Here is a 21,331-nt window from a genome sequence, read left to right on the forward strand (position 1 = left end):
GTACTGCTTTCCATCATTTTTTATGTATCTGGGGTTGAACCTCCAGTAACGATTCTTGTTATATTTCTCTCTAGTACAATTTCTAAATTTAATGATATCATATTGTACTAAATTTAATGATATCTTGTTTGTGACTAAAGAACATCAAGAAGGTTTCTAGTGCTCAGAAAAAGGCTTTTCTTTTATTTTTAATGAGTCAAAATTTTTTTGGGCAGAATTTGGCAAAAGAAATTGTAAGATCGAGGCAAGCTATTCAGCGCCTTTATGAGAACAGGGCACAGCTGAATTCGATATCTATGCACCTTGGAGAAAGTGGTGGTAATTTTTTCTTTACTACTTGTTCTCGGATCATCTTGCATGCAGTTTAATCTCTGTTCTGTTATTGAATTTGCAGTTGTTTCTCCCTACCTTTATCTGACAATAGCCATTTTTTACTATATATCAAGCAGTTGCAAGCTAAATATGATATTAACTAGTTTGTATTTGTTGTTCAACTTTCAGCGTTGAAGGACATTTCTGGACGTTCTCTGTATTGCTTCATCTCCGGTAACAACCTTAATCTCCTTTTCGAGTTTTTGCTTCATTTCTATTTCATCCATGGACCATGATAGAAAATCCTCTTCCATCAATTGTACATTAGCCACTGAGCAGCTACAGAGTCTTATACATTTGATTCAAAATTATTTCCAGATTGAAATGATTCAATTATATATATGCTTTCTTGATAATTTAAATTTTATTCCTTTGTGTTAAACTAATGCAAAGTGGTGCCATCGTGACTGTCTTGTTTCTAGTGAACAGACTCTAGAAAATCTTAGATACAAACTTCAATAGCTTTGCTTATGTCTGTCGGAATTTTGGACTAGTCATATCCCTGTATTAATATTATATTCCACTTGGCATTTTTTTTGTCATCCACACATTAAGAAAGCGGAAAACAAATACATGCATGTACATTTACATTTAGAATGCATGCGGAAATTGATTTAGGACTTAGTGTGTGCTCTCTGCTCTATGTTGAAACAGTTTCACTTCTCTTTCCTTAGTAGCTAGGATTTTCACTGCAAAAAAGAAAGTAAACGACTGTTTATCATCTTAGATTGCATATTTAGGAATTGTATATGTACATCACATGATCAACCTTAAAGGCAAACTTCTTAAGAAATATCAACTGTAAAATACATTTCAATAAACATAAAAACGCTTTGGAACCTAACGCACACCATTTAGAAGTCTAGGCTAGAGACGTGTTCCGGCGTCGTAAAGCCTGGTAACTATCACTTTCATCGTAGGTTGGGTGATTCCTCCTCTTTGAAACGACAAGTGCCAGTACGGACTTGTGCTCCCACGTACCGTCGAGTATATATTGGGAGACCACAGTAGGTTATATCCTTTATCCTTAGGATACTATGCAACAAATAAAGAACGAATAAATGCACGGCGCCGTGAGCTTTACCAAGCAAAAAAAAACATCATAGAATGTCAAAAACACAAAAAACAAAAGGGTGACCAACCTTCCTCGTCTGAAATGGCCCACCTTGAAAACAATCCTCCCTTGCAATTATCAGACTCTTTATCTTCTCAGCAAACCTCTCAAACAAATACATCCATGCCTCATTGCCCTAACCCCTCCTTCACACATGCTTTCAACAACGTTTATACTGATCAAGCACATCGAGATTTCCGTTCAAAGATTGATAAACTTCCACCTAAATGCCCATGCTCCATTTGTCTTGAATCATATCCTGGAATACATATCCGCAATTCCAACCACATGTATTGCTGCTCCAGATGCGTCTCTGAAACAAAGGGTCATCGCTTCTCATTATCAAACAACATGGACCCTGGCCCTCAACCAACTACCCTTACGTCTCTTTCACAAATAGAAGAAATGCTCATTGCTAGGGTTAACCCTATACTGTAGGTAACACATGCACGTGGTGGCCAGTGGCCACACAATTTGTTTTCCTTAAGACATTACAAAAATCGCAAACATGTTGCCACGACGTGTTGAACACTTGGACATCCTAATTGTCACGCGTCATAGTAATGACCATAAGGCTTATGATTTCATTGTCAGTAGACATCGCGTTCTCGCTGCATTGGAATACAAATTGGCAAATGACCCATACTATAAGAATGTTCGTATTGATTCCAACGCACTGGCATCCTTACCAGCAATCCCCATTGATGTCTCCTCCTCCCTTCACCATTCCAATACTATAGAAACCACTGTCCGCCTTCCACTTGAACCACCCCATGAGCTCATCGAAGATTTCACAGACCCATCCGCTGACCAAACATCATCGTTCGTACCCATCATACCTAATACAAATACAGAAATCCAAGAAATCTGCCATTATTTGCATGCTTACAACCACCAATCTGATACTACAATTGAGTGGCCAACAATTGGCTTATCGCCAGTCAATGAATACAACACAGAAGGTCTACTCTCTATGGCTTTCCCCGCCCTTTTCCCGACAGGCGCTGCAATGCCAAATCAACCAAGAATGAAAGCAGTGCAGTTACATGAATATGCACTTCATCTCATACGTTACTACGATAACAGATTTGGAAGCCACCCACGCTTTCGTTATTACATATATAATCTCATGATGCGGCATCGCAGTCAAGCAACAACGTCGATTTTTGTGAAAAAAAACATCACAGATAACTTTCCAATATCTATTCAAGATCTGAACATTCGATTAGAACAATTTCCAGATTAGCAATTGGCAGAGCAAGTCATGCGATTCGGTAGCTCTTTACGTGGAACAAGGTCATTTTGGCACAAAGCTAAAAATGAACTAACGGACATGATATCTCAACTCGGTTGCCCGACGTTCTTCTTCACATTAAGTGCAGCTGATACAAAATGGCTTGATCTTCATGCAGTCATGCCCGGATGTCTTCCTTCTGATATTGCAAAACAACAAAAGTGGAGAAATGATAACATTATCTCTAACCCACATTTAACATCACTATATATGCACCATAGATTCACAGCATTTCGTGAGATTATCTTAGAGAAACACTTGAATACAAAAGATTACTGGTACAGGTACGCATTCTACCACATTTTTTTTTCTCCAAGAACTCTAAACAACATTCCTCACCTATTGCAAAATTATCTTACAAAAACGCATACTTGATAGGTATGAATGGCAACATAGGGGATCTGCGCACATCCACGGTTTCCTTTGGATAGAAAATGCACCTGATATGGAGAATCTCAACTGGGAAGACACAGAAGCAGTTGATATTACAAGGCAGTTCTTCGACAAATATATTTCCGCTTGGAACCCTCGTGCTCCTTCGACTTCAAACCAACCAAATGCTTGGACAAATCCCGAAGACCCTTGCCTATTGTCCACACCGCAAATCTTCAGAACCAATCCTTTCAGTGACTATGAACAGCTCGTCAATTGTGTTGAACGTCACACAAAATGCTCAGAAAGCACGTGCCTAAGAAAAAATGGATCCTCACTCCAATGTCGTTATAAAGCACCGTGGGAATTACATCGGCCTTATTCATTGATTCCAATGGCCAAAAAACATACACCCCTGCTCGCAACGACGATCGACTCAATAGCCATAACCCTACCATCCTATCTATTTGGCGTGCAAATGTTGACTGCCAACCAGTACTCTCCATACATGCTGTACAAAAATATATCGCCAAATATGCATCCAAAGCAGAAAAAAAATCTGAAAGCTTCCACCACATGCTACGTAGAATTGTCCTGGCTTCACCCATTGCTGACCCAGCAACATCCGCATTTCGAAAAATTCTTACAGAAACCCTTGTTGATCGTGACATTGGAGCACAAGAAACCTGCCATATGCTGCAAAAATTACCATTAACATTATGTAGTCGGCCATTCATTTCTTTAAATGTAAACCAAAAAATTCTTATGCGCCTTCCACAAACGAACGTCGCCTCCACTACATCCCCGCACTTCATAGATACATATATCCAGCGCCCTTCTACCCTAGAGTCCACATCACTAATAGAATTGGCAAGATCCTGGTCATATGATCCTCGTCGCAAAACAAACAAATGGAAACAAAGGCCTACAAAAGCAATTGTTCGGGTCATACCACGTTACTCCTCCATACCATCCACAACAGAACCTTGCTACGCTGACTTTTGCAGGGTTGAACTTATGCTATACAAACCTTTTCGCCATATCGTACAAGATATAGGAGATTCTGCTGCAGAATTCATCGCAAATTGGCAAACATTTCGTCCATTCTACAATCCTTGGCATCAACACCGCACACTATCTGATATTGAATCTGTCACAAATGATACCTCAACTATAAATGAAGCCAATCCAACAGACACCATGGAAATAAATGAATGGGAATTACTTTCCCAATTACACCCTACAAATGAGCTTCTCATAAACGACCTTGACATGCTTGGTCTTCGTGGCTTTGATGACACCCATAACTGGAATCATACCACTATCCCATTGGATCTACAAAATAATGCAATACAATTCATTGAGAATAGCCGCTCCATCCACTGCATTCTTCAAACACATCAACATACCCTGCCGACCCTTACTACATTATCTCCAATGCAAAGAAAAGCTCTAAATATTATTTTTAATCATTTTGCTAGGAAGGATTATTTACCCACTCTCAGAATGATAATACAAGGCACTGCTGGTACGGGAAAATCCCTCCTTATTAATTGCATCAAAGATATGCTCATAGGCCTTGCAAGCCTGGAACCTTCACCGATCATGCTCCTCGCCCCTACAGGGGTTGCTGCCTTCAACATACAAGCATCGACAATCCATTCTGCTTTGCACCTTCCTATAAAGGATCTTATGCCCTTAGAAGGTAATGCTCTTGCAAAATTCCAAGAAGAACTCAGGCATATAAGATACATACTAATCGATGAAATGAGCTTCATTGGGCCAAAGCTTCTCAGCCATATTGATGAACGTCTTCGTGAGGCATTTCCCCACCAAAGAAACACTCCTTTCGGTGGTTGTTCCATAATATTGGTTGGTGATCTCGGTCAGCTACCACCCGTCAAAGACATACCTCTATATGCAGGGACGAGCCACAGAAGCGCATTGTGGAACACCTTCAACACAGTCATCACATTAGACACAATATTTCGTCAACAAGGCGACGACATCGCACAGGTTACTTTCAGGAACATTCTCCAGAACATTAGAGATGCAAATCCAACAATCGACGACTACAACGTACTCATGTCGCGCACAGATTCCTTTTTATCAGAAGAAGAGATATGTTCATTCCATGATTCCATGCATCTATTTCCAACAAATGCTCAAACAATGGTCCATAATAAGCAAATGATGAAATCTCTAAACACTCCTATCACCACAATATCTGATATTGAATCTGTCACAAATGATACCTCAACTATAAATGAAGCCAATCCAACAGACACCATGAACAATGTAAACTATGAAACGGGAACTGATACTGTTACCCATTTCGTAGAGATAGCAAAAAAGTGACCTGATTTTGAAAAGGGGTGATGCAGAACAAACATGTTTTTTTTAAACCATAGTTTTTGGCACTTTAATTTTTTTATGTACATTACGTTTTAGAATCATAGTGATTTTCATGCTGATTTAAAAAAGTGAGTATTCTGCATCACCCCCTTTTTTTAAAAGACCTGTTTTTTGGCTTTAAATTTTCTAATTTATAAAATGTAAATAATTATTTTGTAAATTTGATCATTGTTGAAGTGGTCGTTTTCTTCACATTTTCTTGTTTTTTATTTTAAAATTAACTTTTTTTTTAGTGAGGTTTTTATTGTTTTGCATTTTTAAATTAGGAGGTCGATATTTAGAATTTTCGATATTCTACATATTTATACATCCTTAATTAATTTTTCAATCCACATGAAATAATTGTTTCTAAAAAACAATATTTTTTAACAATGGACATAAAAATAACCATTTTTAACATAAATATAACTAAAAAACTACACGTTTTGATAATTTTTTGCTAGAATTGACATGTCAAAATCGCAATTTTATATGATAATTTTAACTAAAAATGGTTAAATAATAGCTTTTTTTATGAATTTCATGTTAAAAAAATAATAATAATCACTTTTTTTTTCAAAAAATAATGATTAACTTAAAAATCAATGCGAAAATCACATATTACAGATATTGAACGTATAACCTCACCCACCCTCACCCGCTCCCCCACCCGGCCCGGGCGCCCTCACCCGCCCAACCCGCGCGCCCTCACCCGCCCCCTGCCCGGTGCCCTCATCCGCCCGCCCTCACCTGGCGCCCTGCCAGGCGGGGGCGCGAGCCACCCGGGTGGCGCGGCCGAGGCAGGCGCCACCCGGGCGGCCCGCGCCCCCGCCAGACAGGCGGCAGGGCGATTACCGAAATCGCCCTGCCGCTTGCCGGGCCGGGGCGGGGGCCGCCCGGGTGGCGCGGACAAGGCAGGGTGGGTGAGGGCACCCCGGGGGGGGAGGGCGGGTCAGGGCGCCCGGGCAGGGGGGCGGGTCGGTCAGGGCACCGAGCGGGTGAGGTGGGTGAGGCCGCCGGGCGAGCGGGCAGCCGGGTGAGGGCGCCGGGGCGGGCGGGCAGGGGCGCCAGGGCGGGTGAGGCGGGTGAGGGCGTCGGCCGGGCGGGCGAGGGCGCCTGGGCGGGTGAGGGCGCGGCGCGGGCGAGCGAGGGCGCCGAGCGAGCGGGCGAGCGAGGGCGGACGGGCAGGTGAGGCGGGTGAGGGTGCCGGGCGGGCGAGGGCGCACGGGCGGGTGAGGGCGGGTGCCGGGCGGGTGAGGCTGGTGAGGGCGCCGGGCGGGGCGAGTGTGGCGAGTAATGGCGCCGGGCGAGCAGGCGAGGGCGGGCGGGCGAGGGCGCCGGATGGGTGAGGGTGGATGAGGGCGGGTGAGGGCAGGCGGGCGAGGGCGCCGGGCAGGCGAGGGCGGGCGAGGGCGGGCAGGCGAGGGCACCGGGCGGGCGACGGCGGGTGGGCGAGGGCGCCAGGCGGGCGAGGGCGGGTGAGGCAAGTGAGGGTGCCGGGCGGGCGAGGGCGCACGGGCGGGTCAGGCGGGTGAGGGTGCCGGGCGGGCGGGCGAGGGCGTCGGGCGGGCGAGGGCCGGAGGGCGAGGGCGGGTGAGGCGGGTGAGCGCGCCGGGCGGGCGGGCAGGCGAGGGCGCCCGGGCGGGCGGGCAGGCGAGGGCGCCCGGGCGGGTGAGGTGGGTGAGGGTGCCGGGCGGGCGGGCGAGGGCACCCGGGCGGGTGAGGTGGGTGAGGGCGCCGGGCGGGAGAGGGCGCCGTGCGGGCGGGCGGGTGAGGGCGCCTGGCGAGCGAGGGCACCGGGCGGGCGGGCGGGTGAGGGCGCCCGGGCGATTCCCGGAATCGCCCTCACCCGCCCGGGCGCCCTCACCCGACCGCCCGCCCGACGCCCTCACCCGCCCGCCCGCCCGGGCGGGTGGGCGGGTGAGGGCGCCCGGGCGGGTGAGGACGATTCCGGGAATCGCCCTCACCCACCCGGGCGCCCTCACCCGCCCGCCCGCCCGGCGCCCTCGCCCGCCCGGGCGGGAGAGGGCGCCGGGTGGGCAAGGGCGTCGGGTGGGTGAGGGCGCCCGGGCGATTCCCGGAATCGCCCGGGCGCCCTCACCCGCCCGCCCGCCCGGCGCCCTCACCCGCCCGGGCGGGCGGGCGGGTGAGGGTGCCGGGAGGGTGGGTGAGGGCGCCCGGGCGGGTAAGGGCGATTCCGGGAATCGCACTCACCCGCCCGGGCGCCCTCACCCGCCAGCCCGCTCGGCGCCGTCACCTGCCCGCCCGCCCGGGCGGGTGAGGGCGCCGGGCGGGCGGGCGGGCGGGCGGGTGAGGGTGCCGGGAGGGCGGGCGGGTGAGGGCGCCGGGCGGGCGGGCGGGTGAGGCCGCCCGGGCGGGTGAGGGCGATTCCGGGAATCGCCCTCACCTGCCCGGGCGCCCTCACCCGCCCGCCCGCCCGGCGCCGTCACCCGCCCGCCCGCCCGGGCGGGTGAGGGCGCCGGGCGGGCAGGCGGGTGAGGGCGCCCGGGCGGGTGACGGCGCCGGGCGGGCGGGCGGGTGAGGGCGCCCGGGCGGGTGAGGGTGATTCCGGGAATCGCCCTCACCCGCCCGGGCGCCCTCACCCGCCCGCCCGCCCGGCGCCCTCACCCACCCGCCCGCCCGGGCGGGTGAGGGCGGGCGGGCGGGCGGGCGGGTGAGGGCGCCCGGGCGGGTGAGGGCGATTCCCGGAATCACCCTCACCCGCCCGGGCGCCCTCACCCGCCCGCCCGCCCGGGCGGGTGAGGGCGCCGGGTGGGCGGGCGGGTGAGGGCGCCCGGGCGGGTGAGGGCGATTCCCAGAATCGCCCTCACCCACCCGGGCGCCCTCACCCGCCCGCCCGCCACCCACCCGGGCGCCCTCACCCGCCCGCCCGCCCGGCGCCCTCACCCGCCCGGCGGGCGGGCGGGTGAGGGCGCCGTGCGGGCGGCGGGTGAGGGCGCCGTGCGGGCGGGCGGGTGAGGGCGCCCGGGTGGGTTAGGGCGATTCCCGGAATTGCCCTTACCCGCCCGGGCGCCCTCACCCGCCCGCCCGCCCGGCGCCCTCACCCGCCCGGGCGGGCGGGCGGGTGAGGGCGCCGGGACGGCGGGCGGGTGAGGGCGCTCGGGCGGGCGGGCGGGTGAGGGCGCCCGGGCGGGTGAGGGCGATTCCGGGAATCGCCCTCACCCGGCCGGGCGCCCTCACCCGCCCATCCGCCCGGCGCCCTCACCCGCCCGCCCGCCCGGGCGGGTGAGGGCGTCGGGCGGGCGGGCGGGTGAGGGCGCCGGGCGGGCGGGCGGGTGAGGGCACCCGGGCGGGTGAGGGCGATTCCGGGAATCGCCCTCACCCGCCCGGGCGCCCTCACCCGCCCGCCCTCCCGGCGCCCTCACCCGCCCGCCCGCCCGGGCGGGTGAGGGCGCCGGGCGGGCGTGCGGGTGAGGGCGCCCGGGCGGGTGAGGGCGATTCCGGGAATCGCCCTCACCCGCCCGCCCGCCCGGTGCCCTCACCCGCCGGGCGGCGGGCGGGCGGGTGACGGCGCCGGGCGGGCGGGCGGGTGAGGGCGCCCGGGTGGGTGAGGGCGATTCCCGGAATCGCCCTCACCCGCCCGCCGTCCCGGCGCCCTCACCCGCCCGCCCACCCGGCGCCCTCACCCGCCCGGGCGGGCGGGCGGGTTAGTGCGCCGGGAGGGCGGGCGGGTGAGGGCGCCGGACGGCGGGCGGGTGAGGGCGCCCGGGCGGGCGGGCGGGTGAGGGCGCCCGGGCGGGTGAGGGCGCCGGGCGGGCAGGCGGGTGAGGGCGCCCGGGCGGGTGAGGGCGATTCCGGGAATCGCCCTCACCCGCCCGGGCGCCCTCACCCGCCCGCCCGCCCGGTGCCCTCACCGGCCCGGGCGGGCGGGCGGGTGACGGCGCCGGGCGGGCTGGCGGGTGACGGCGCCCTGGTGGGTGAGGGCGATTCTCGGAATCGCCCTCACCCGCCCGGGCGCCCTCTCCCGCCCGCCCGCCCGGCGCCCTCACCCGCCCGGGCGGGCGGGCGGGTGAGGGCGCCGGGAGGGCGGGCGGGTGAGGGCGCCCGGGTGGGTGAGGGCGATTCCCAGAATCGCCCTCACCCGCCCGGGCGCCCTCACCCGCCCGCCCGCCCGGGAATCGCCCTCACCCGCCCGGGAATCGCCCTCACCCGCCCGCTCGCCCGGCGCCCTCACACGCCCGCCCGCCCAGGCGGGTCAGGGCGCCGGGCGGGCGGGCGGGTGAGGGCGCCCGGGCGGGTGAGGGCGATTTCCGGGCGGGTGAGGGCGATTCCCGGGCGGGTGAGGGCGATTCCCGGGCGGGCGGACGGGTGAGGGCGATTCCGGGGCGGGCGGCCGGGCGGGCGGGTGAGGGCGATTCCCGGGCGGACGGGCGGGTGGGCGGGTGAGGGCGATTCCCGGGCGGGCGGGCGGGTGAGGGCGCCCGGGCGGGTGAGGGCGATTCCCGGAATCGCCCTCACCCGCCCGGGCGCCCTCACCCACCCGCCCGCCCTCACCCGCCCGCCCGCCCGGCGCCCTCACCCGCCCGGGCGGGCGGGCGGGTGAGGGCGCCGGGCGAGCGGGTGGGTGAGGGCGCCCGGGTGGGTAAGGGCGATTCCGGGAATCGCCCTCACCCGCCCGGGCGCCCTCACCCGCCCGCCCGCCCGGGAATCGCCCTCACCCGCCCGGGAATCGCCCTCACCCGCCCGGGAATCGCCCTCACCCGCCCGCTCGCCCGGCGCCCTCACACGCCCGCCCGCCCAGGCGGGTGAGGGCGCCGGGCGGGGGGGGGTGAGGGCGCCCGGGCGGGTGAGGTGGGTGAGGGCGCCGGGCGGGAGAGGGCGCCGTGCGGGCGGGCGGGTGAGGGCGCCTGGCGAGCGAGGGCACCAGGCGGGCGGGCGGGTGAGGGCGCCCGGGCGATTCCCGGAATCGCCCTCACCCGCCCGGGCGCCCTCACCCGACCGCCCGCCCGACGCCCTCACCCGCCCGCCCGCCCGGGCGGGTTGAGGGCGCCGGGCGGGTGGGCGGGTGAGGGCGCCCGGGCGGGTGAGGACGATTCCGGGAATCGCCCTCACCCACCCGGGCGCCCTCACCCGCCCGCCCGCCCGGGCGGGTGAGGGCGCCGGGCGGGCAAGGGCGTCGGGTGGGTGAGGGCGCCCGGGCGATTCCGGGAATCGCCCGGGCGCCCTCACCCGCCCGCCCGCCCGGCGCCCTCACCCGCCGGGCGGGCGGGCGGGTGAGGGTGCCGGGAGGGCGGGTGAGGGCGCCCGGGCGGGTAAGGGCGATTCCGGGAATCGCACTCACCCGCCCGGGCGCCCTCACCCGCAAGCCCGCTCGGCGCCGTCACCTGCCCGCCCGCCCGGGCGGGTGAGGGCGCCAGGCGGGCGGGCGGGCGGGCGGGTGAGGGTGCCGGGAGGGCGGGCGGGTGAGGGCGCCGGGCGGGCGGGCCGGTGAGGGCGCCCGGGCGGGTGAGGGCGATTCCGGGAATCGCCCTCACCTGCCCGGGCGCCCTCACCCGCCCGCCCGCCCGGCGCCCTCACCCGCCCGCCCGCCCGAGCGGGTGAGGGCGCCGGGCGGGCAGGCGGGTGAGGGCGCCCGGGCGGGTGACGGCGCCGGGCGGGCGGGCGGGTGAGGGCGCCCGGGCGGGTGAGGGTGATTCCGGGAATCGCCCTCACCCGCCCGGGCGCCCTCACCCGCCCGCCCGCAAGCGCCCTCACCCGCCCGCCCGCCCGGGCGGGTGAGGGCGGGCGGGCGGGCGGGAGTGTGAGGGCACCCGGGCGGGCGGGCGGGTGAGGGCGCCCGGGCGGGTGAGGGCGATTCCCAGAATCGCCCTCACCCACCCGGGCGCCCTCACCCGCCCGCCCGCCACCCACCCGGGCGCCCTAACCCGCCCGCCCGCCCGGCGCCCTCACCCGCCCGGGCGGGCGGGCGGGTGAGGGCGCCGGGCGGGCGGGCGGGTGAGGGCGCCCGGGTGGGTTAGGGCGATTCCCGGAATCGCCCTTACCCGCCCGGGCGCCCTCACCCGCCCGCCCGCCCGGGCGGGTGAGGGCGCCGGGCGGGCGGGCGGGTGAGGGCGCGGGCGGGCGGGCGGGCGGGTGAGGGCGATTCCGGGAATCGCCCTCACCCGCCCGCCCGCCCGGTGCCCTCACCCGCCCGGGCGGGCGGGCGGGTGACGGCGCCGGGCGGGCGGGCGGGTGAGGGCGCCCGGGTGGGTGGCGGGCGGGCGGGTGAGGGCGCCCGGGTGGGTGAGGGCGATTCCCGGAATCACCCTCACCCGCCCGCCGTCCCGGCGCCCTCACCCGCCCGCCCTCCCGGCGCCCTCACCTGCCCGGGCGGGCGGGCGGGTTAGTGCGCCGGGAGGGCGGGCGGGTGAGGGCGCCGGGACGGCGGGCGGGTGAGGGCGCCCGGGCGGGCGGGCGGGTGAGGGCGCCCGGGCGGGTGAGGGCGCCGGGCGGGCGGGCGGGTGAGGGCGCCCGGGCGGGTGAGGGTGATTCCGGGAATCGCCCTCACCCGCCCGGGCGCCCTCACCCGCCCGCCCGCCCGGTGCCCTCACCCGCCCGGGCGGTCGGGCGGGTGACGGCGCCGGGCGGGCTGGCGGGTGAGGGCGCCCGTGCGGGTGAGGGCGATTCTCGGAATCGCCCTCACCCGCCCGGGCGCCCTCACCCGCCCGGGCGCCCTCTCCCGCCCGCCCGCCCGGCGCCCTCACCCGCCCGGGCGGGCGGGCGGGTGAGGGCGCCGGGAGGGCGGGCGGGTGAGGGCGCCCGGGTGGGTGAGGGCGATTCCCGGAATCGCCCTCACCCGCCCGGGCGCCCTCACCCGCCCGCCCGCCCGGGAATCGCCCTCACCCGCCCGGGAATCGCCCTCACCCGCCCGCTCGCCCGGCGCCCTCACCCGCCCGCCCGCCCGGGCGGGTAAGGGCGCCGGGCGGGCGGGCGGGTGAGGGCGCCCGGGCGGGTGAGGGCGATTCCCGGAATCGCCCTCACCCGCCCGGGCGCCCTCACCCGCCCGCCCGCCCGGCGCCCTCACCCGCCCGGGCGGGCGGGCGGGTGAGGGCGCCGGGCGAGCGGGCGGGTGAGGGCGATTCCCGGAATCGCCCTCACCCGCCCGGGCGCCCTCACCCGCCCGCCCGGGCGGGCGGGCGGGTGAGGGCGCCGGGCGGGCGGGTGGGTGAGGGCGCCCGGGTGGGTAAGGGCGATTCCGGGAATCGCCCTCACCCGCCCGGGCGCCCTCACCCGCCCGCCCGCCCGGGAATCGCCCTCACCCGCCCGGGAATCGCCCTCACCCGCCCGGGAATCGCCCTCACCCGCCCGCTCGCCCGGCGCCCTCACACGCCCGCCCGCCCAGGCGGGTGAGGGCGCCGGGCGGGCGGGCGGGTGAGGGCGCCCGGGCGGGTGAGGGCGATTCCCGGAATCGCCCTTACCCACCCGGGCGCCCTCACCCACCCGCCCGCCCGGCGCGCTCACCCGCCCGCCCGCCCGGGCGGGTGAGGGCGCCGGGCGGGCGGGTGGGTGAGGGCGCCCGGGTGGGTAAGGGCGATTCCGGGAATCGCCCTCACCCGCCCGGGCGCCCTCACCCGCCCGCCCGCCCGGCGCCCTCGCCCGCCCGGCGCCCTCACCCGCCCGCCCGCCGCCAGGGCGATTCCGGGAATCGCCCGGGCGCCCTCACCCGCCCACCCGCCGCCAGGGCGATTCCGGGAATCGCCTGGGCGCCCTCACCCGCCCGCCCGCCCGGGCGGGTGAGGGCGCCGGGCGGGCGAGGGCGCCGGGTGGGCGGGCGGGTGAGGGCGCTCGGGCGATTCCCGGAATCGCCCTCACCCGCCCGCCCGCCCGGCGCCCTCGCCCGCCCGCCCGCCCGGGCGGGTGAGGGCGCCGGGCGGGCGAGGGCGCCTGGCGGGCGGGCTGGTGAGGGCGCCCGGGCGATTCCCGGAATCGCCCTGCCGCCCGGGGGATTCCCGGAATCGCCCTCACCCGCCCGGGCGCCCTCACCCGCCCGCCCGCCGGTGCCCTCGCCCGCCCCGCGCCCTCACCCGCCTCAGCCGCCTGGGCGCCTTCGCCCGCCCGCCCTCCCGACGACCTCGCCCGCCCGCCCGACACTCTTACCCGGCTCACCTGCCTGGGCACCCTTGCCCGCCCGGCGCAGGGCGATTCCGGGAATCGCCCGGGCACCCTCACCCGCCTGCCCGGTCGGCGCCCTCGCCCGCCCGGCGCCCTCACCCGCCTCACCCGCCCGGGCGCCCTCGCCCGCCCTCCCGCCGGACGCCCTCGCCCGACACCCTCACCCGCCTCACCCGCCTGGGTGCCCTTTCCCGCCCGGCGCCCTCACCCGCCCGGGCGGGCGGGTGGGTGAGGGCGATTCCGGGAATCGCCCGGGTGCCCTCACCCGCCCGCCCGTACGGCGCCCTCACCCGCCAGGGCGCCCTCGCCCGCCCGCCCGGCACCCTCATTGCCTCACCCGCCTGGACGCCCTTGCCCGCCCGGCGCCCTCACCCGCCCGGGCGCCCTCTCCCGCCTGCCAGCCCGGCGCCCTCACCCGCCTCACCCACCCGGGCGCCCTCGCCCGCCCGCCCGGCACCCTCACCGCCTCACCCGCCTGGACGCCCTTGCCAGCCCGGCGCCCTCACCCGCCCGGGCGCCCTCCCCTGCCCGCCCGCCCAGCGCCCTCACCCGCCTCACTCGCCCTGGTGCCCTCGCCCGCCCGGCGCCCTCACCCACCCACCACGCCTACCCCCGCCCGGGTGCCCTCACCCACCCGCCTGGGCGAATCCCGGAATCGCCCTGCCGCCTGCCGGGCGGGTGGCACCTGCCTCGGTCGCGCCACCAGGGCGGCCCACGCCCCCGCTCGGCCCGCACACAACCCTCGGTGCCACAACCCCGGGGCGCGGCCGAGGCAGGGTGGGTCAGGGCGCCGAGGCTGGTAGGTGGGTTAGAGGTAGGGGACGAGTCGGGCTGTGGCGCCCACCCTAGCATGTTATGGTTGAAAACATGTTAAATTTATACTTAGGAAAGAAAAATGATATTCTACCAAAAACATTAATGTGTTTTTTTCCTCATAAACAACTTTGTTTGACACATAAAAATTTGGTTTTATTAGCATTTTTTAAAAATGTTGAAAATTGACCCTAAAAAAAAAAAATCATTATTCCAGTATCATCACTTTCATTTTGAAGCAATATTTTGCACGAAAATTTCATAGTAAAGTTCGTAGTTATTGCCATTTTTAAAACATGTTCAAAATTAACGCCTAAAAAATAAAAACATCGTTCCAGTATACACACTTTTCGTTTTTAGCACTGTTTTTGATGTTTTTTTGGGGTTTTTTGGCCAGAGTTCCCGTTTTGAGTTTATAGTTCCCGTTTCATAGTTTACATTGTTCATGGAAATAAATGAATGGGAATTACTTTCCCAATTACACCCTACAAATGAGCTTCTCATAAACGACCTTGACATGCTTGGTCTTCGTGGCTTTGATGACACCCATAACTGGAATCATACCACTATCCCATTGGATCTACAAAATAATGCAATACAATTCATTGAGAATAGCCGCTCCATCCACTGCATTCTTCAAACACATCAACATACCTGCCGACCCTTACTACATTATCTCCAATGCAAAGAAAAGCTCTAAATATTATTTTTAATCATTTTGCTAGGAAGGATTATTTACCCACTCTCAGAATGATAATACAAGGCACTGCTGGTACGGGAAAATCCCTCCTTATTAATTGCATCAAAGATATGCTCATAGGCCTTGCAAGCCTGGAACCTTCACCGATCATGCTCCTCGCCCCTACAGGGGTTGCTGCCTTCAACATACAAGCATCGACAATCCATTCTGCTTTGCACCTTCCTATAAAGGATCTTATGCCCTTAGAAGGTAATGCTCTTGCAAAATTCCAAGAAGAACTCAGGCATATAAGATACATACTAATCGATGAAATGAGCTTCATTGGGCCAAAGCTTCTCAGCCATATTGATGAACGTCTTCGTGAGGCATTTCCCCACCAAAGAAACACTCCTTTCGGTGGTTGTTCCATAATATTGGTTGGTGATCTCGGTCAGCTACCACCCGTCAAAGACATACCTCTATATGCAGGGACGAGCCACGGAAGCGCATTGTGGAACACCTTCAACACAGTCATCACATTAGACACAATATTTCGTCAACAAGGCGACGACATCGCACAGGTTACTTTCAGGAACATTCTCCAGAACATTAGAGATGCAAATCCAACAATCGACGACTACAACGTACTCATGTCGCGCACAGATTCCTTTTTATCAGAAGAAGAGATATGTTCATTCCATGATTCCATGCATCTATTTCCAACAAATGCTCAAACAATGGTCCATAATAAGCAAATGATGAAATCTCTAAACACTCCTATCGCACGATCCATTGCTGAAGATGACAACACATATTCCAGTGTTTCCTCTGAAGACGAGCAACTTGAGCGAATTGTATTGCTATGCAATGGCGAAAAAGTTATGTTGACTTCCAACCTTTGGGTTTCAGCCGGTCTTGTTAATGGTTCCCTTGGAAAAATTGTAACCATCTTTTACAAAGAATCAACTGCACCACCACAAATTCCAACATTTGTTGTCGTAGATTTTCCCAAGTACATTGGGCCTCCTTGGGATGAAATAAACCCCACTCACTTGCCTATTCCAGCAGTAAAAAGAAATGGTCATGCACAAATTCCACTGAAGATGGCTTGGGCTTTAACCATACATAAATCTCAAGGTATGACACTTCCAAAAGCAACAATTGACATTGGAAAAATAGAACGTCAAGGTCTCACATTCACAGCTATTTCAAGAGTGCCTTCTCTACAAGATCTCCGGATTAACCCCGCATTCAGTTTCGATCGTTACAGTGAAATGAAGGACAACAAAAACATTGCTCGCAGAAAACACGCAGAAGAAATTCTCTGTTCAATGCCGCCTCCAGATAATCTGCTCCAACCCATACTTTGACATCAACAAAAGGTTTCCTCCATTTATTTACCTCATTCTATTTCATAACATACTTTTCATATCTTTCAACAACAACCAACTTTAATCAATATTAGTAAATAAGCAAATATTAGAATGTCTTTATATTATCTGTACATCTCATTCTAACCTTTTCTTTCTTTTGCAACAGGCCACATGGGCTCAGAAATAACATACCTTCACAACTACATGTAGATTGGCAAGCAAAAAAACTGCATCTCCAGCTACGCATTAACCTCCAATGGTGTTCAATATGTCGTTATTCACCATGCATCTTCCACTAACAATATATAAATCCCCATAGCAAAGGTAACTTCATTACCATTCATTCCAGATTCATTTTAACACAACTCACCTGCAAAGTATTACTAATAAATTTCTGCAGCTGATTTACATATTACTAATTCTAACAAAATATACATTTTGTAGGTCCATTACTGCTTCTTCGGGTCTTCGCTACCTCCACCATGTTTTCGTACAACTTCAAATATGGAATGACAAGCACAATGTTCTTTAGACTATTATATTCCTTCTCGAACCTCTTTTGTTACAATTCACTATTTGTATTTTCCATTTCAAACTTGAAAAAGGATGTTTCAAGATCAAATACCATTTTCATGGTTTGTTTCCTCACAACTATTTGTGTTTTCCATTTCAAACTTTAAAAAGGTTGTTACAACACACTATTTGTATTTTCCATTTCAAACTTTAAAAAGGATGTTACAATACACTATTTGTATTTTCCATCTCACACTTAAAAAAGGATGTTTCAACATCAAATACCATTTCGATAGTTTATGTCCTCACAACTATTTGTGTTTCCCATTTCAAACTTAAAAAGGGATGTTTCAAGATCAATACCATTTTGATAGTTTATGTCCTCACAACCAATTCATTGTCAATGGGTTTTAACATATTTTGTTGACAAAATCAATTGATTTTAATGATTATAATACATGTTTTCAATATATCTTCATATTAATTTAATTTTCCATTTGAATAATGATTTCTTAAATAGCCCTTTCCAAATCAATATGTTTGCCCGGTTGTTGTTCGCATATTAATTTAATTTCCCATTTGAATAATGATTTCTTAAATAGCCCTTTCCAAATCAATATGGTTGCCCGGTTGTTGTTCGCATGGATTCATTCAATTATCTTCACCTTTAACTCCACAATTTTTACCAACTACAAACAAAGGTCTCTAAACAGGTTCAATGCATATTTATGGCTACTTGCATTCCATTTCAACGGTTTTAGGCATCGCTCCCTCAAATTAAAACTCGAATTCATCGACCCTTGCTTTCAAAAAAGCCCGCAAAAGCCTATTCACATTTCAATATTCTTCCACACACTATGCCTTACGGCGTTTCCTTTGCAACATTAGGTGCAAATGCTAGTTATGCGCCATACAAAAACAGAGCTCCTTTTTGGGATAATTTCTTCTCATCAGACATGTTTGATATCGAACATCTCCTAATTGCTGGTGATTTAAATGTAACACTAAGTTCAGAAGAATGCTGGGGTTATGGAAAGAAAAAGGACCTGCTTGTTGATTTCATTAAGCTTGAGCTGCTAAACAGAAATATGGTGGATATTGCTCCCCGAAGATGAAGCCGACATGGACAAATGGCAGATCTGATAAGGCCTATATTGCTAAAAGAATTGATCGATTTCTTGTACATATCAGCATCCTAGACAAGGTGGGCATGCCCTGTTCAGCAGTGGAAAATGTACTGGTATCGGATCATAGACCCATTCTATTAACTTGGCTGGAAAAGCAATTCAGAAAGGGATATCCTTTCAAGTTTGACAGAAACCTCTTACAGGATCCAGCATTCAATGAATATATTTCCAAGGCATGGAAAGAGCTAAAAGCAAGGGATAAGACTCCCCCTTTTTCAACATTCAGAGAAAAGATGACAGAGATCAGGAAGTTAGTGAAAAAATGGCAAATTCAATATAAGCGGGACCTTCAGTCAGTTCAACAAGAGTTGGACACTCTTTTGCAATTATCAGATTCTAATACATGCTCTCTTGGATTGAAGTGCAGCATAAGAGAGCTGGAAAGGAAAAAAATTTAAATTGCTGAAGCAGGAGGAATCTTTTTGGAGGCTTAAAAGCAGGGCCTTATGGCTTCAGGAAGGTGACAAAAACACTAAGTTTTTTCATAATTATGCAAACGCCAGACAAGTTAAAAACTCCATATGGAAGATAAGGGATGAAAATGGAGGTTTTGTTATTTCTCAAGAAGTTATTACAAAGCAGGCTGTCAGTTTTTTCAAGAAACAGTTCAGTAGAGGGAAGGATATTGCATTCCGAGATATTCTATGGGGTATTGACCTGATTCCGCAAATGTTCGATGATGAGAAGAATGAGGCCCTGTTCCCGTCTATCACTGAAGATGAGATTCTTGGAATTATGAAGTCTTTCAAGAAAGACAAGAGCCCTGGCCCGGACGGCTGGACAATTGATTTCTTCATCCACTTCTTTGATCTTATCAAACAGGATCTTCTGAGAATGGTGGAAGCGTCTAGGATGTCTGGTAGCATTCACCATATTACTACTTCTACTTTGATTGCCCTTATCCCAAAAAAGGGTGTGCCAGATTCTTTTCATGACTTTAGACCGATTTCTCTATGCAATATCTCCTTCAAGATCATCACAAAGGTTATTGCTGAAAGAATCAAAGGAACGCTGGCCTCCTGTTTATCATCAAACCAACATGCTTTTCTGAAGGGGCGCAATATTTTGGATGTTGTGGCCAATACTCAGGAATGCCTACACTCTATGTTCTCTCAAAATATAGAGGTTGCCATTATGAAAATTGACCTGCAAAAAGCATATGATTGCTTAGAATGGGGATTTATTGAAAGTCTTTTGGCGAAGATTGGTCTGAAATCCAACTCCATTCGATGGATCATGGCATGTGTAGCAAATGTTAACTATGCGGTTATTATAAACGGCATTCCTTCTCACTTTTTTCAAGCTGAGAGAGGTTTGCGTCAGGGCTGCCCCCTATCGCCACTATTGTTCATTTTGGCCATGAATTCCATGAGCGCCCACATCAACAAAGCGGTTGCTGAAAATAGGTGCAAACCGGTTAAGATCTGCAGGCACAACTTCATATCGCATAACCTTTTTGTTGATGATGTCCTTTTATTTGCAATGTTATGCAGATCATCATGGATATGCTTAAAAGATATTCTTGAGAGATTCCAAAGAGCGTCTGGGCTCTTTATTAACAAGGCAAAATCTTTTCTATACCATAATGACACCAACATGGATATGGTTATTTGGATCTCTCAGCTTTTTGGCATAGAATCAAAATCGCTTAAGGAAGGACTCAAATATTTAGGATTTCATCTTAAAGCAAAAGCTTACACAAGGAATGACTGGCAATGGTTGATTGATAGATTCTTTAAGAAGATTTCAGCATGGGAACACAGATCTTTAACACTGGCAGGCAGAGTCATCCTCTCACAATCTGTCTTGTTGCAATTGGCGGTTTTCTGGGCACACCTGTTTATCCTCCCGGCTAGCATTATTCAAAATATGACCAGGATCACGGCTAACTTTATCTGGGGAGCCAAATCTGAACAGAGCAAATATCATTTATCCAAAATGGACAGCATCTCATTGCCTAAGCATCTCGAGGGATGGGGTCTAATGGATCTAAGGCTGTTTGGGAGAGCTCTGGTATGTAAATCGATGTGGAGGGGAATCTCCGGGGATGGTCCATGGAGTATTACGGTAAAGCAAAAATATATGAAAGGCAGAAGTCTAGAATACTGGTTCAGAACAGGTGCTATTGGAGCCAAACAAGGATCTGCTATATGGCACAGTTTCAGAAAAGTTGAGAAATACTTTTTGAAGAATCTAAAATGGAGGATATTCTCTGGTAGAAATATCTTAATTGGTTTGGACCCTATTGCATGCTCTCAGGGAAGTATAGCTATTCCAGACAGTCTCATCTTTATCTTTCATAGATTGGGTTATTTTACATGGGACAAGCTCATTTCCGATTGGAGGGGCCTATCGCCCTTATGGAAGGATGCCTCCGATATTGGATTGCCAGTCGACTTGTGTTCATCCTGGAACAATGTCAAAGCCGCCTTAGCAATAAGCGGGATTAAACGTGCTGGCCCAAAAGATCACTTAACATGGTCTCTTTCAAACTCTCATATGACAACACAAGTTAAAGATATTTATTCTGATCTTGTTACTGCAAAGGCCTCGTCTTCAAGATCAAAATTCCCGATGGCTTTCTGGAAAGTGGGATGCCCTCTTAAAATGATTCTCTTCTCATGGTTAGTTTATAACAATAAAAACTTGACATGGGATAACCTGAGGAAGAGGAGCTGGCATGGCCCAAGTAGATGCTCGATGTGTGAAGCTGATGAGGAGACAAATCTTCATATGTTCTTTCATTGCAAGGCCTCCCAACAGATCTGGTATGACTTAGCCATCTCTTTTGGTTTTCCTCACCTTGTCTTTATTTCTATCCATGCAGCGTTCGAGTGGTGCGGTAGGCAAGAGGACTCTACGCGTATCCTCCTGGTCATTATGTTATGGAGTGCGTGGAAATGGAGAAATTACAAGATCTTCAAAGACTCAAAGATCCCTTACAAGTCTATCCTGCATAATATCTCTGCTTTCTATGATTCGGTTCCAAGAAAGATGCCTAAATAAGCATTTGGAATGTCTTATGGTCTTTGTGTTTTTCTGCTCTTGGCTTATCTGTTGTCAGCGCTTTTTCAGGCTCATTTTCAGCCTGCAACAGGTTTCTAGCTT

At 55.8% G+C, this 21,331-nt stretch overlaps 1 long non-coding RNA gene across 1 annotated transcript; it reads left to right on the forward strand.

Moving 5' to 3' along the window:
• Positions 1-212: 212 nt before the first annotated feature.
• LOC149265171 (uncharacterized) lies at positions 213-17,094 on the forward strand. Its single transcript, XR_016250828.1, has 4 exons — positions 213-318; positions 502-546; positions 16,690-16,847; positions 16,968-17,094. It is a non-coding gene; the product is annotated as an uncharacterized LOC149265171 (long non-coding RNA).
• The last annotated feature ends 4,237 nt before the right edge of the window (positions 17,095-21,331 follow it).

Source organism: Pinus tabuliformis, chromosome 6, assembly GCF_031772625.1.
Source record: "Pinus tabuliformis cultivar Carrire ecotype Pingquan chromosome 6, CPIR1, whole genome shotgun sequence".
Taxonomy (NCBI): domain Eukaryota; kingdom Viridiplantae; phylum Streptophyta; class Pinopsida; order Pinales; family Pinaceae; genus Pinus; species Pinus tabuliformis.